This window comes from Ochotona curzoniae, unplaced genomic scaffold, assembly GCF_017591425.1.
Source record: "Ochotona curzoniae isolate NIBS_2020 unplaced genomic scaffold, NIBS_Ocur_1.0 scaffold_4505, whole genome shotgun sequence".
Taxonomy (NCBI): Eukaryota; Metazoa; Chordata; class Mammalia; order Lagomorpha; family Ochotonidae; genus Ochotona; species Ochotona curzoniae.
The window spans coordinates 56,143,269-56,154,917 of record NW_024467118.1 but is presented as its reverse complement, the minus strand read 5'-3'; the positions used below and the strand labels follow the sequence as shown (position 1 = coordinate 56,154,917).

The 11,649-nt window shown below is 47.3% G+C and overlaps 1 long non-coding RNA gene across 1 annotated transcript; it reads left to right on the top strand.

The window, feature by feature from the left end:
* Window positions 1-1,449: 1,449 nt before the first annotated feature.
* On the top strand, window positions 1,450-11,426 carry LOC121146886. The gene is made up of 3 exons (XR_005882266.1): window positions 1,450-1,686; window positions 8,207-8,344; window positions 10,914-11,426. It is a non-coding gene; the product is annotated as an uncharacterized LOC121146886 (long non-coding RNA).
* Window positions 11,427-11,649: the final 223 nt, after the last annotated feature.

Sequence of the window (11,649 nt, the reverse complement as noted above, 5' to 3'; positions counted from 1 at the left end):
CCAGGCCTGGACCAGAGAGCTGGATTGGAGGGGAAGCAGCCAGGATCTGAACTGGCTCCCATGCGGGATGCCTGTGCAGGTGGCGAATTAGCCTACTACTCCATGGCACCAGCCCCAGTTCTATGTCTTTAGCTTCACCTTTTATCTCTGATTTCGGAAGTAACTGGCGATACCACTCCTAATCCTCCTAGTCTTCCAACGGGTTCTAGAAAGGCAGTCTGGACCCTAAGGCCTGTGGACTTGTATTTGCTTCCTGGCTTCCAAAACTTTGCTACTGTTGCTTCCTCTCCTTCTCTTTCTGTCCTCTGTCTTTGAAAAATACTTCTGATGTCATTTTGTGGAATTTCTGAAAGGACTGGCAGTTTGGTGTGTTCAGTTCTGTCCTCACTTGGAAGTTCTGCTCTGTAATGTCTTAGACCTGACTTCCAGCACCGTGACAATGATTTTCCTAGATAAGCACATGAAAGATGCCTGCATCAAAACTTGAAACTTTTAGGAGTATAGTCATTTGTTTAAATTGGCCTAGTATGTTCTGGCTGCTCTGCTCGCAGACTTTGCTTCTTTGGCTTTCCCCAGGGGACAAGCCTCACTTTCTGAATCCTCTCCTAGGCTCCTCAAGCATCTTTCATTATGGGAGTAAACAGCAAAACAGTATTTCTGATGCCCCTCTCAAATCCACAAATCTATTCAACAGCAGAGACGAGCAGGCACCTCTCTCTCTGAGGAATTCATCACCTAAAGTTTTTTTTTGTTTTTTGTTTGTTTGTTTGTTTGTTTTGTAACAGAAGAGTGAGGGAGCTTTGGAGACAGAAAAACCGAGATCCACGGAATCTCAGATGGGTCCCTTCCTTGCAGGGACCTGGAGTAGCATTGCCGTTTTTTGGTTGTTCTGTATTTTAGTTTTTAGAAGCTCTTTCCTTATTAAGAAAATGAGACTAATAATGCCCAGTTATCAATATCCATTAAACTCACTGAATGATGAAGACATGCTATAATAAATGTAAGATTATAGGGAATGTATAACAGTCTAAATCCTGGTCAAATGACCGACTTTTGAAATTTATTTATTTACTTTTTTATTTACTTGAGAGGCAGAGAGCCAGAAAGGAAGGAAGAGATGGCAAGCACCCCTCTGCCAGGTCACTCCCCTAAATGTCTGCAGTGACTAAACTGGGCTGGCGACCTCTGCCAGGAACTCAATCTGGGTCTTTTTGTGGGTGGCAGGGACATAAATTACTGGAGCCATCACCGCTTCTTTCGGAGATTTGCAGTAGCAGCAAGGGCAGCCAGGACCCAGAGTGCTACATTCAGGTAGGCAGGTATGGGATGCCCACAGCTTAGGTGCTATTTTAACACGGAGGCTCACTGCCTGCCTCGAATGGATTGTTCCTTAGGTAAAGACACAGAGAACTACCTTGGTGACATACTATGGTTCCAGAATTCAGGGGTTACCACGGTGATCAGAGATGGGGCAGTTAGAGGGGTGATCAGTGGGAGTCAGACCTTTCCACAGGGGCTTCATGTGGAGGTGGGACAGCTTGCCCTCCTGTCCCCGGTTGTGTGATGACACGGTGCTTGCTCCCCACAGAAGCGGAGGCAGCATCTTGACAGCAGAGTCGCCCTCACCAGACGCTGCACCTGCTGCTGCGGAGATCCTGCGTGTCACAGCCTCAGAGCCGTGGGAAAGTAAATCATTCTTCTTTGTATCACTAAGGTACTCCTTGGCGTGGTCCTTCGGAGAACGTCCCAGGCGTTGCCTACAGATGGAGCAGACGGACACCACGAGCCTTCACAGGGAGCTTGCGGGATCCTGGCCACCCGACCGAGGGCGCAGACACACCGAGTGTGGGAAAGCCTCATTATGTGTGTCTGTACACACTGGCTCGCCGAGAGTCCCTTTGCCAGTGTCTCTGGGCCAGGTAGGATTTTCAACACCGGAAAAAAAGGTAGCTGTGTTAGTGGAAAGTAGAGTGGACTCAACAGGAAGGACTGCTAGAGGGGCAGATTTCCCAGCAGGCAACCTCAGGCTCTTCTCCCGGTCTCTCAAGGACCCCCTCAGCCTTCTCCATTCTTTCTCTGTGCCTCAGAGCCCTACCTCCTCCCGCTGCATCCCCGCACTGAAGGGAGCGCTGGCAGCCAGACACCTGACACGGATACTCACAGATGCTGCCACTTTAGAGCTGAATCAGGAACCAGGGAGTTTGATGCGCATCTGTTCTAGAGACCAAGACAGTGAAGCGAGATGGGCTGTTTGACCTTTTTAAAGATACATTTTGGGTACTTTGGTGATGTGTATATCTCCTTTCTCTCTTTTTCCTTCCCTCCTTTTATTTATTACAATTTGGCCTCATTGTCACTTATTTCTTCTGGCAGAATTCATTCTAAGTTTCATAACTTCCCCGATTGTCGTTGAGTGTTCTTGGCTGTTGCTGTGAATTCATGAACTAATCTGGAGTTTAGGAACTCATTTGAGGGCCTCCATAGTGATTCCTGATTTTGGAACTTAGAAGGTAAATTTACACTTCATTTTATATATAGGTGACAGTGAAGACAGGTAAGCAGGTGTTAACTGAGCCTGCCACATGGGAAAGCATCAAGGTCAAGTTGAGATTTTACCTCAAACTGTGGTCAAATACGAGCATGAGTATCCTATGGCTGGGAGTGCCCAGGAATTCTATGCTTCAACACCTCTCCTGGAGCTGTCCTGAGGAAATGGGAGGGCTGTGGTCTGAGCAGGTCAAACAAGAGCCACTCAGGTGTCGTGAAATGCATTCACAAACTCTGAGTGGGACTTCTGCAAAGGCTGGGGAGCAGACCCTGGAGCCCAGAATGGTGTCTCAGGTGCGCATGTGAAGTGGGGGTGGTCTGTGTGCGTGCAATCTTTTATCTGTCCTATGGAACAAAAGATGTGTCAGAGCCTGAATGGTACTCACACCTTTTAGGGTCAGCCATGCCCTCCTTGCAGAAGCACATTCCAGAAGCCTGAAGTCAAGTTGTCCTCCTGCCTGAGCACAAAGCCTGGCCAGCGGCAGCATGGTAAAGGTGATTCAGCCCTCCTGGGTGCTGGTCCAAAAGGGATGGACTCTGGGCCAGTACATGCTGCAGCCCACTGGCTTGGGCCAGAGATACCACGTTGGAGAGGAGCGATTGCTTTCACAGGATGACGTGGGCCTGGAGGGAGCATGCGGGCTTTCTCCAAGTTTGTCATATTTCAGGTTCGGTTAGCTTGAAGTCACTCCTTTATACCATCAGCAACAGCCCAAATTAGTCTCCATTCACAGAGGATCTCTGAGACAGCCTTCCTAGGAGAACTTGAAAGACACTCCACCTGCTGCCAAGAAGGGAGCCTGGGAGAAGGCAGTAATTAAACCCTGATGGTGTTTAGGGTCCTGCAGGTGTAACAAAGCAGGCTTTCTTTTGTCTCAGTTGCTGACCTGTTACGACACAGCCTCTGTGTGGGAAAGGAGGCAGGCGTGGGAGGAAAGAGGCTGGTGTGGGGGTGTGAGAAAGGGATGAGGAAAGCCGTTTGGCCTGAAAGCAGAGATTGATGTGTGGAGGGAGAGAAGCTGAATATGAATATTCATCAGAGATGAGCTCTGTGGCATCTCAGCTGGAGATACCTTAGAAGGAGCTAGAGATGGAAGCAGGGGAAGTGGGTTATTGTCTGGGGCAGAAAGGGCAGGAAGAGGGTTTTAATGGAGCAGGGTTGGAGCAGGGTAAGCGAAAGGAGAGTAAGAAAAGCAGACTTAGGAGCAGTGGATTTGAACTTGGACGGAGATTGAAAGTCTTGACTGCCATCAGCAAGGGAGCCAGAGGAAGAAGGAAAGGCCAGGGGAGTGTGTGAGTTGTGCTTGGGAGATCTCAGTGTCTGTCAAGCACACATCTGGGCAGGGGCCGCTCCGCACCAGCCTGCCCATCCCCATGGTGCACTTCACGGAGGACAGTGCTGCTGGACTCCTTGGCTGGGAGGCTGGGACATGTCTGCACCTCTGTCCATACGCCTCCTGACTCAGGTTGATCCAAAGGTCGCTGTGATGGATGCATCCTGCAAATCTAATAAATAAGAATTTTCATGCCACTGGCTACAGCTAAAGCAATTTCAGCTGTGCAGCCCACAGATGAAGGAAATGGGACGCAGTGCTCAGGGCTCAAGGCCAAGGTGCCAGGCACGTGGGAGGGGGCCTGCACGCCTCATTCCTTGCTGACTGAATTCCAGACCCCCTCGCATTTCCTCTTGATCTCTGCCTGTTGGAGTTGAGGCCTAGCTAAGACAGGATGGTGCTCAGAGGGTCATGGGACAGTCCAAAGTGAGGCTGCTGTTTGTTTGTCAGGGTTCTGTATTGGAGTTAGGAGTGTGGTGGGTGGTGAGAGGAGGAAGAGAGGAGAGGCGTTGTCTTCTCTTGTGAAAGGCAAGCAAGTCTGACCACATCTCACAATGTTTGGGTGTTTTATGAGAAGAGGAAAAAGCAGTTGGGAAATTCCATCACCGGAGGACTGAGTAGATAAGGGAAAGAAGGAGAAATGGATGCCTCCTTCTGTAGAAGTGCTTCCATTTCCATTACTGTTGCTGAGTATAAACAGCACAAAGCTGCTCCACTGCTAATTCAGCTCCCTGCTAGTGTGCCTGGGAAAGCAGCAGAGGATGGCTCAAGTGCTGGGGCCCCTGCACCCACAGGGGAGGCCTGGAAGAAGCTCTTAGCTCCTGGATTTGATCTGGTCCAGCCCCAGTCACTGTGGCCATTTGGGAGTGACCCAGTGGATGGAAGATTTTTATTTTTCTGATTCTCACTCTCTCTCTCTCACTCTGCCTTTCAAATAAATAAACCTTTAAAAACAAAAGTAACACAGGAGAGAATATAAAACTTTTATGATTCCAAATTTACAGAAAAAGCACCATCAATATTTTGCAGCATTCTGTTGTTTTATCATTTTACTGTGGTTCTAAATTCTGCTTCTATTTCTTCAAATCATGTATGCTTTGATTTTCAATCAGTGGATTCCTGTCTCCCTGTGGGGATACAGTAAGGCATTGCTTGAGCATCTCTGAATATTAGGCACTGTAGGTCATCCCCTGCCTCTACCCCACCAACCACCGCTGCTTTTAAAAAGATTTGTTTATTTTTATTGGAAATTCAGATTTATAGAGAGAAGGCGAGACAAAGAGAAAGATGTTCCATCTGCTATTCATTCCCCAAATGGCCACAATGGCCAGAGCTGAGTCAATCCAAAGCCAGAAGTCAGGAGCTTCTCCCATACAGGTGCAGGGTCCCCAGGCTTTGGGCCATTCTCTACTGCTTTCTCAGGCCACAAGCAGGGGGCTGGATGAGAAGTGGAGCAGTCGGGACATGAACCAGTGCCCATATGCGATCCCAGTGTGTGCAAGGGAAGGATTTAGCCACTGAGCCATTGCACTGGGCCCAGTTGCTCCCTTCTATGAAGGAAAAATTCCAGTGTGACCCCTTGCATCCATGCTTGGTCTCCATTGGAATCCATAGCTACTTTCTGAAAGTGTTTTCTCAGAAGTCACATCATTAAATTCATCCAGGATGCTCTCCCCAGTCCTAGTAGAAGGAAGACCTTTGGAGAGCAGTGTTAGCAGTATACAGAGGGTTCTGCAGTCTCAGCTTTGGGACTGAGCACAACATCTCATGGCTCATTGCAGTGCACGTGTGTGAGTGTTCAATTGTGGAGTGCAGTGTTTGTGTATTCATGTTGGGGGTTTCGTGTGCGGTATGTATGGTATTTGCCCATGTGTGGGATATACATTTGTGGGTGTATTTTATGCATGGATGTGGTGTGTTTGTATGTATGCACACACACACGTATGCAAGTTTGTCTATATGTTTTGTGTGTGTATGTGGGGTGTGTATTGGTCCAGGAGGGAGAAGGTGCAGTAGCGTGGTCTCAGGTGGCCCCTTGACTTTCTCAGGTGTCTGACCTGCTTGGATTCTGGAACAAATCTCTTGACATCTGAAGTCATTCCCCATGGGCTGGACAGCCCCCTAAGGGGCTGCCATCCTGGGAAAGCTTGGCCAGCAGGGTCAGAGATCGCTGGAGCAGGGGAGATCCCAGCAGTCTCTATTTTCTCAGCCCCATGGAGATGGGCCCTCCACAGCCCTGAGCCTGGTGGGGACTACCATCATCCTCCCTGCCTTGCTGCCACAGGGACATTCAGGTAAAACCTTTTAGGGTTTCTTCTTTGTGGAGGAAGGCTCTAGGATGCAAGGGCATGGCCAGCGTGGGGCATGGGCAAAGGAAGACAAAGGCAGAGGCTGGTGGCTAATGATGTGGGCAAGAGAGAGGCATGGCCACCAGGGTCATCCATCTGAGAGATGTTGACCATGGTGGGCTGGGGAGGAGAATACACCTGCTGTGTCTATGTGCTCCATGCCCACCTGGCATCCTCCTAATTAATGTGAGGTTGTTGTTCTCAGAGGCCTTGATGCATGTTGGGGTGTTTTGGTCACTGGAAAGACAAACAAGCACATTGGCACTCAGGTTTACAAATGGAGAGCTAGGTGAGCTAATGTTCCCTCACCTGTTGGAATGCAGGGCACCATCGAGCTGAGGGGCAGCCCTCATTTGTGGGAGAGGCAGGGAGGACTCTCATTTGCTCTTCTCCTGATGACTGCAGAGTCCTCATGATGCCACAGCTTATGGCACTGTCGTTCAAGCCACTAATCAAGGTAAAGAGTGTGAAGCCTACACATCATTGGTTCACTTCTCCTTTCTTACTTGGAAGTGCCCTTGTAGGGTTCTGACTCCTAACATTAGTAGGTCCTCATGCCTTCATTGCCTGGACACACGTGGAAGTCATCACGTCCCTCCTGAATACGGAGCTTGAAGAACTGATGCAATATAGCTGATTCTGTCCTTATGTGTGTATGTAAGTGTGGATTTCCCAGTGTAGTCAAAAACATTGCTTACTGTTGAATTGTGTCCCCGTAACATTCAATTTGGACTCTCAACAGCTATTACCTTAGAAATTATTTGGACGTAGGGTCATTGCAGATGAAATTAGCTAAGGTGAGGTTCCATTGGGGTTGCAGGGGCACCTAAAGCAATGTGACTAATGACATTATTACAAGAAAGAACAGGTGTTTGACAGTAGCAGTTAAGATGCTAGTTGGGATGTCTGCATCCCACATCAGATTGCTAGGTTGGCATCCTGTCTCTGCTCTTGATTCTAGCTTTCTGAGAGACAGCACGTGGTGAACCAGATAATTGGAATTATGTCAAACATGTGGATCCCCTGGACTGAGTCCCTGGTTCCTGGCTTCAGCCCTACCCAGTCCCATCTGTTATAGGCAGATAGGGAATCTCTGTCTCCCTGTCTACCACTTTGTCTCAGTTCCAGACACAGTTTACTAATTCATTAAAAAAAAATTGTGTGTGAGGACTGAGTTAGCTACGGGATCTGAAGCCCGGCAACAGCCTGTAGTTGGAACAGGGGTGCCCTTTCCCAGCATCTTCAGAAGGAGCCCAGACCTCTGACATCTGGAACTTGAGCTTGCAGCCTCCAGAGTTGTTACGGATGAATATCTGTTGCTCCAGCCCCTTCAGGCATGATATTTCGCAGTGGCAGCTCCAGGACCCTAACACATTCCCTGCCTTTGAGGAACTCTTTTATTGTCTCCACACCTCTATTTTCTGTAAAAAAAAAAAAAAAAAAGCCAACCAGTGCCATGCCCATTTTATGACTGGAGAGACTCTGCCCAAGAGAGGTGAAATGATTTATTTGAAGTAAGTTTCTGGTACTCTTCTTTCTTTATGTGATATATTTTAAAATTGTTTTAATTTTCTATGATACAGTTTTGTGGGTATGGGAATTCCCTGCCTCCCTCCACTTTCTTTCTCCCTCCCATTCCCTTCTTCAAGCATTCCCTCCCATATTATTACAGTAATGTAGTCCTTTAGTTACAAGTTACAAGCTTAATATTCTGCTATTTAAGTGTATTGTGCCATTGTAGGTATAGGAAATGCATTGAATCTAGCATCATATTGTCAATTTCATGGGGCGTTCTCCTTTTATTTGAGTAGACATACATACCGCAATGTATCTTCACTTAGTATGCTAGACTCCATTATTTCATCAGTGAGATCTGGTGCATTTCTTTAAGAGAACAAAGCAGAGAAAATTTAACTTGCTGGCATGCTAATTAATTGCCACTCCTAACCTCATCTCTGATGTTCCTGACTGCCTTAGGTCTCTGTGAAGTTCTGCTGTGGAAGTGATGTGGCCCAGATGGCAGTTCCATCAAGGACTATGGTCAAGATCATGCCAAGCCTCATTGTACCAGGATGGCGAGGGACCTGTTGATGTGAAACTTGCCAGCAGAGAAGGGTGTGTGCACCAAAAATTCTTTTTTTTTTTTTAAAGCCACAAGGTGCCAAAGAATGCTTTGAAGTTTGCTTTGAAGCAATTCTCACACTGAAGGAAAACTCTGGGTTCTCAATGGCTATGAGACTATCTAGAGCAGAATCATCTTTTACATGCCCAGCCATGAAGGACTGAATCTGCAAGACTCTGAAAACAAGCGGCAAGGTGCAGAGGGCACAACAGGGCTCTGGAGCTGAGAGCTGTGGCTGCTGCTCTGACTCTGCCCTCAAAAGACCCCAAGAGGCAAGATGTGTTAACGATTCCGGCAAGTTATAGTTCTAGAAGATTCCGGTGCGATAATGTATATATGAAAGTGCTTTGTAAGAGGGATAATGTATAGATGAAAGTGCTTTGTTGAATGGAAAGAGACAGCTCAGCTACAATGTAGCACCTGGGAGCACCCAAGATTACATGTCTGCTTGAGTCCATGTAGAAAAGAGACCAGCTGGTAGCTTCTTTAGAAGTTCCAGGATGGATTAATTAATTAATTTTTATTTTTTTAATTTGAGAGAGAGAGAGAGAGAAACAGAGGGTGATCTTCCATCCACTGTTACTCTCCAGATCCTTGCCATTGCCAGGGCTGGGTTGGGTAAAGCTAGGAGCTGGGAACTGTAGCCAGTACTCCCGCGTGGGCCATCACCACTGCCCCCTAGGGTCTGCCTTGGTAGAAGGGTAAGTTAAGAGCCAGAGCTTGATATTAAAGTTTGGGCTGGGATTGGAGGCAAGAGTCTGTCTAATTGGGGTCTTCGCGGCTATGCCAAATACATGTCCAGAGGTGGGTTATGACCTGGAGAAGATGAAGAGAATTCAGGGAGGGCCCAAACTGAAGTGCTTTGTAAAAGTATTGAATATATGTTCATTTTCTCCAGAGAGAACCTGTGATAGTATGGGTCTCTGACCAACTTGATGGCTCCCCAGGGCACTGGAGGCTAGGGGCGGGTCTGCCCCGCCCCCACAGGAGGAGGGGCCACAGGAGCCGGTTACGTCACCTACCTGGCGGGATTCCAGTTGACCAATGGCACACCTGAATGGACATTCCTTGCATAGTTGGGACACGAACAGCCCCTTTGCCCTCCCACGTGTGTAGATGGGTATAAAACTCCCAGACATGTATCTCAGACGCCCTTTTCGCTTCCCTCTTCCTTCCCCTCTGCGCGAAGAGGGCCCAGGAGCGGATTTTCCAATAAAGCTTCCATCTCAACTCTGAACAACTTGCCGATATTATTTCACCAAGCGGGCGGTCGGTCGGTGGACATTATCTAACACAACTGACTTTTGCCACACAAATTTATGTTACTCCTTCAGAGAAATGTGGAGCAAGACTTGGATAGAAAGGTTAGGGGAAATGAGCAGTCAAAGGTGCAAACAATACACTTTCAGACCTGCCTGCTTTAAATCTAATGCAATCAACCATTCCCTCTTCCTCTTTTTGCACCGTAATCAAGGCCCTATCATGCCTCTTGGGAAGACTGCCTTTCTATGACTCCCTTTTTCCTTTGGAGACTTCTTCTTCACCTTTTGTGTTTGGGGGATACTAGAATATGCAGCATCTCTCGCTGGAGCAGTGTGTTCTCTGTGTGCCCCTAAAAGGCTCTGGAGCGACAGCTGTCAGAGGGGAACTGTGAGGGGACCAGACTGCTGCTGTCCCTGCACCTTCCCCTTTCTCCAGGAAGATGTGGCTGAAAGATCCCAAACAAAGGGGTTTGTGTTTCTGTGAAAGTCAAAAGGTTGCAATCTGGAAATGCAGTGGATGTGGGTAGGGGGGTTGCAGGGTGGAGCAGGAGGAAGGAAGGGAAGGAAGGTGAGAGGGCTATGATTCACGCTGAAAGAATTGGGTTGTTGAGCCTTATAAATTCTCAGGAGCTGGGAAAACAAATGTGAATGACCTCAAATGTAGCTAATAGAGAACATTGATTTCCTTTATGTAGTACAGCCAAATGCATTTAACTTCTCCTTAAATGCTGCCAGCAAGTGGTTTTCAGTTTAATGAAATCCTCTTTTTTAGGTCACCTTCAAAATTCCCTGGCTGTCCCTTTGAGAAGCTGTGTTCAGTGATAATGTCTCAATTCAGCAAGACTCCTGTTCATTATGCCGCCAGTGTGTATTTCTCCCCACCGCCTTAAGAGCAACAGAGAGAAAAAGATAGCTCCTCATTCTTCCAGAGCTATTTTATGGTGCTGTGTTTATAGCACTACTGTATCTATATGATCCCCTCCCCAGCAGAATGCCTGCAGGCCTACCTGCCCATCAGCTCAGGGATGATATTTATCAGTAGCAGGACAACAGCAGCAGACAGAGCAAGAAGAAAACCTTCTTTGTCAGCTCTCCTGGCTGCATTGTATTGTAATTATGGTTTCGTATAGCCTTTTCATTCCTTTCATCTGACTCAGTGTGACCATGCATGAGGCAAATGATCCTCTCATTCTTATATATATAAAGCGTAACTAGAGTTTGTAGAGCTGACAATGATCAAAACGAAAGAATACTTTGGTATCTCAACTCGCTATCATTGTCATCTTTTGTCCCTCAACAGGAAGATTTCAACGCCTCTGCTGCCCCAACGGGCCGCTGTCTAGGAAACATATCTCAACAGTTGGAGAAATTCTCATGCCTTCACTGCTCCCGGGCTTCCTGTTGCTTCCTCACTCCTCCACCCCCACTCCCATCCTAATGAATATTCAGCCTGCATCCTTCCAGGAGGATTTTGAATAGGATGCTTCCTGTTTTTCCTATTAAAGATTGACTGTTGTCCTGGGTCAAGGGATTATTCAGTAAGACCTTGCAGCTGGGAATTCCTGTTTATTTCTTAGTATGACCCTGGCTTTGGGGACAACATATGTCTCATAGACTGTGCATTCTAATGGGTCTGTTAGCCCTTGACTCTATTGCAAGTTTTTTTTTTTCTAGCATGTTTACCTGTCCTCTCTTACTGTTAGCAATTCAAGAGCAAGGACTGGGTCCTGTTTCCTTGCCCTTTCTGGTGCCAGCAGAGTGCTCATCCTAGAAGTTCAATACAGTTTGTTGAATGGATGAAAACCCCCCAAAATGTGGATTCCACAGAAAATGACTCTGTCTATCACTGTGTTTAGGCTATAAAAGAATAAGGGAAAGTGAAGGTGTGTATGTCCTCATTCTGTGCCCTTTTGGACAGCATCGTGATTGTTCAGACATATTGCTTCCTAAACCTTTGGGTTCAGGATTCGAGTTCTATTCTTTTTCTTCTAGAAGTAGACCTTTCCACACTTGAAGCACATAATAACTGCCACAGT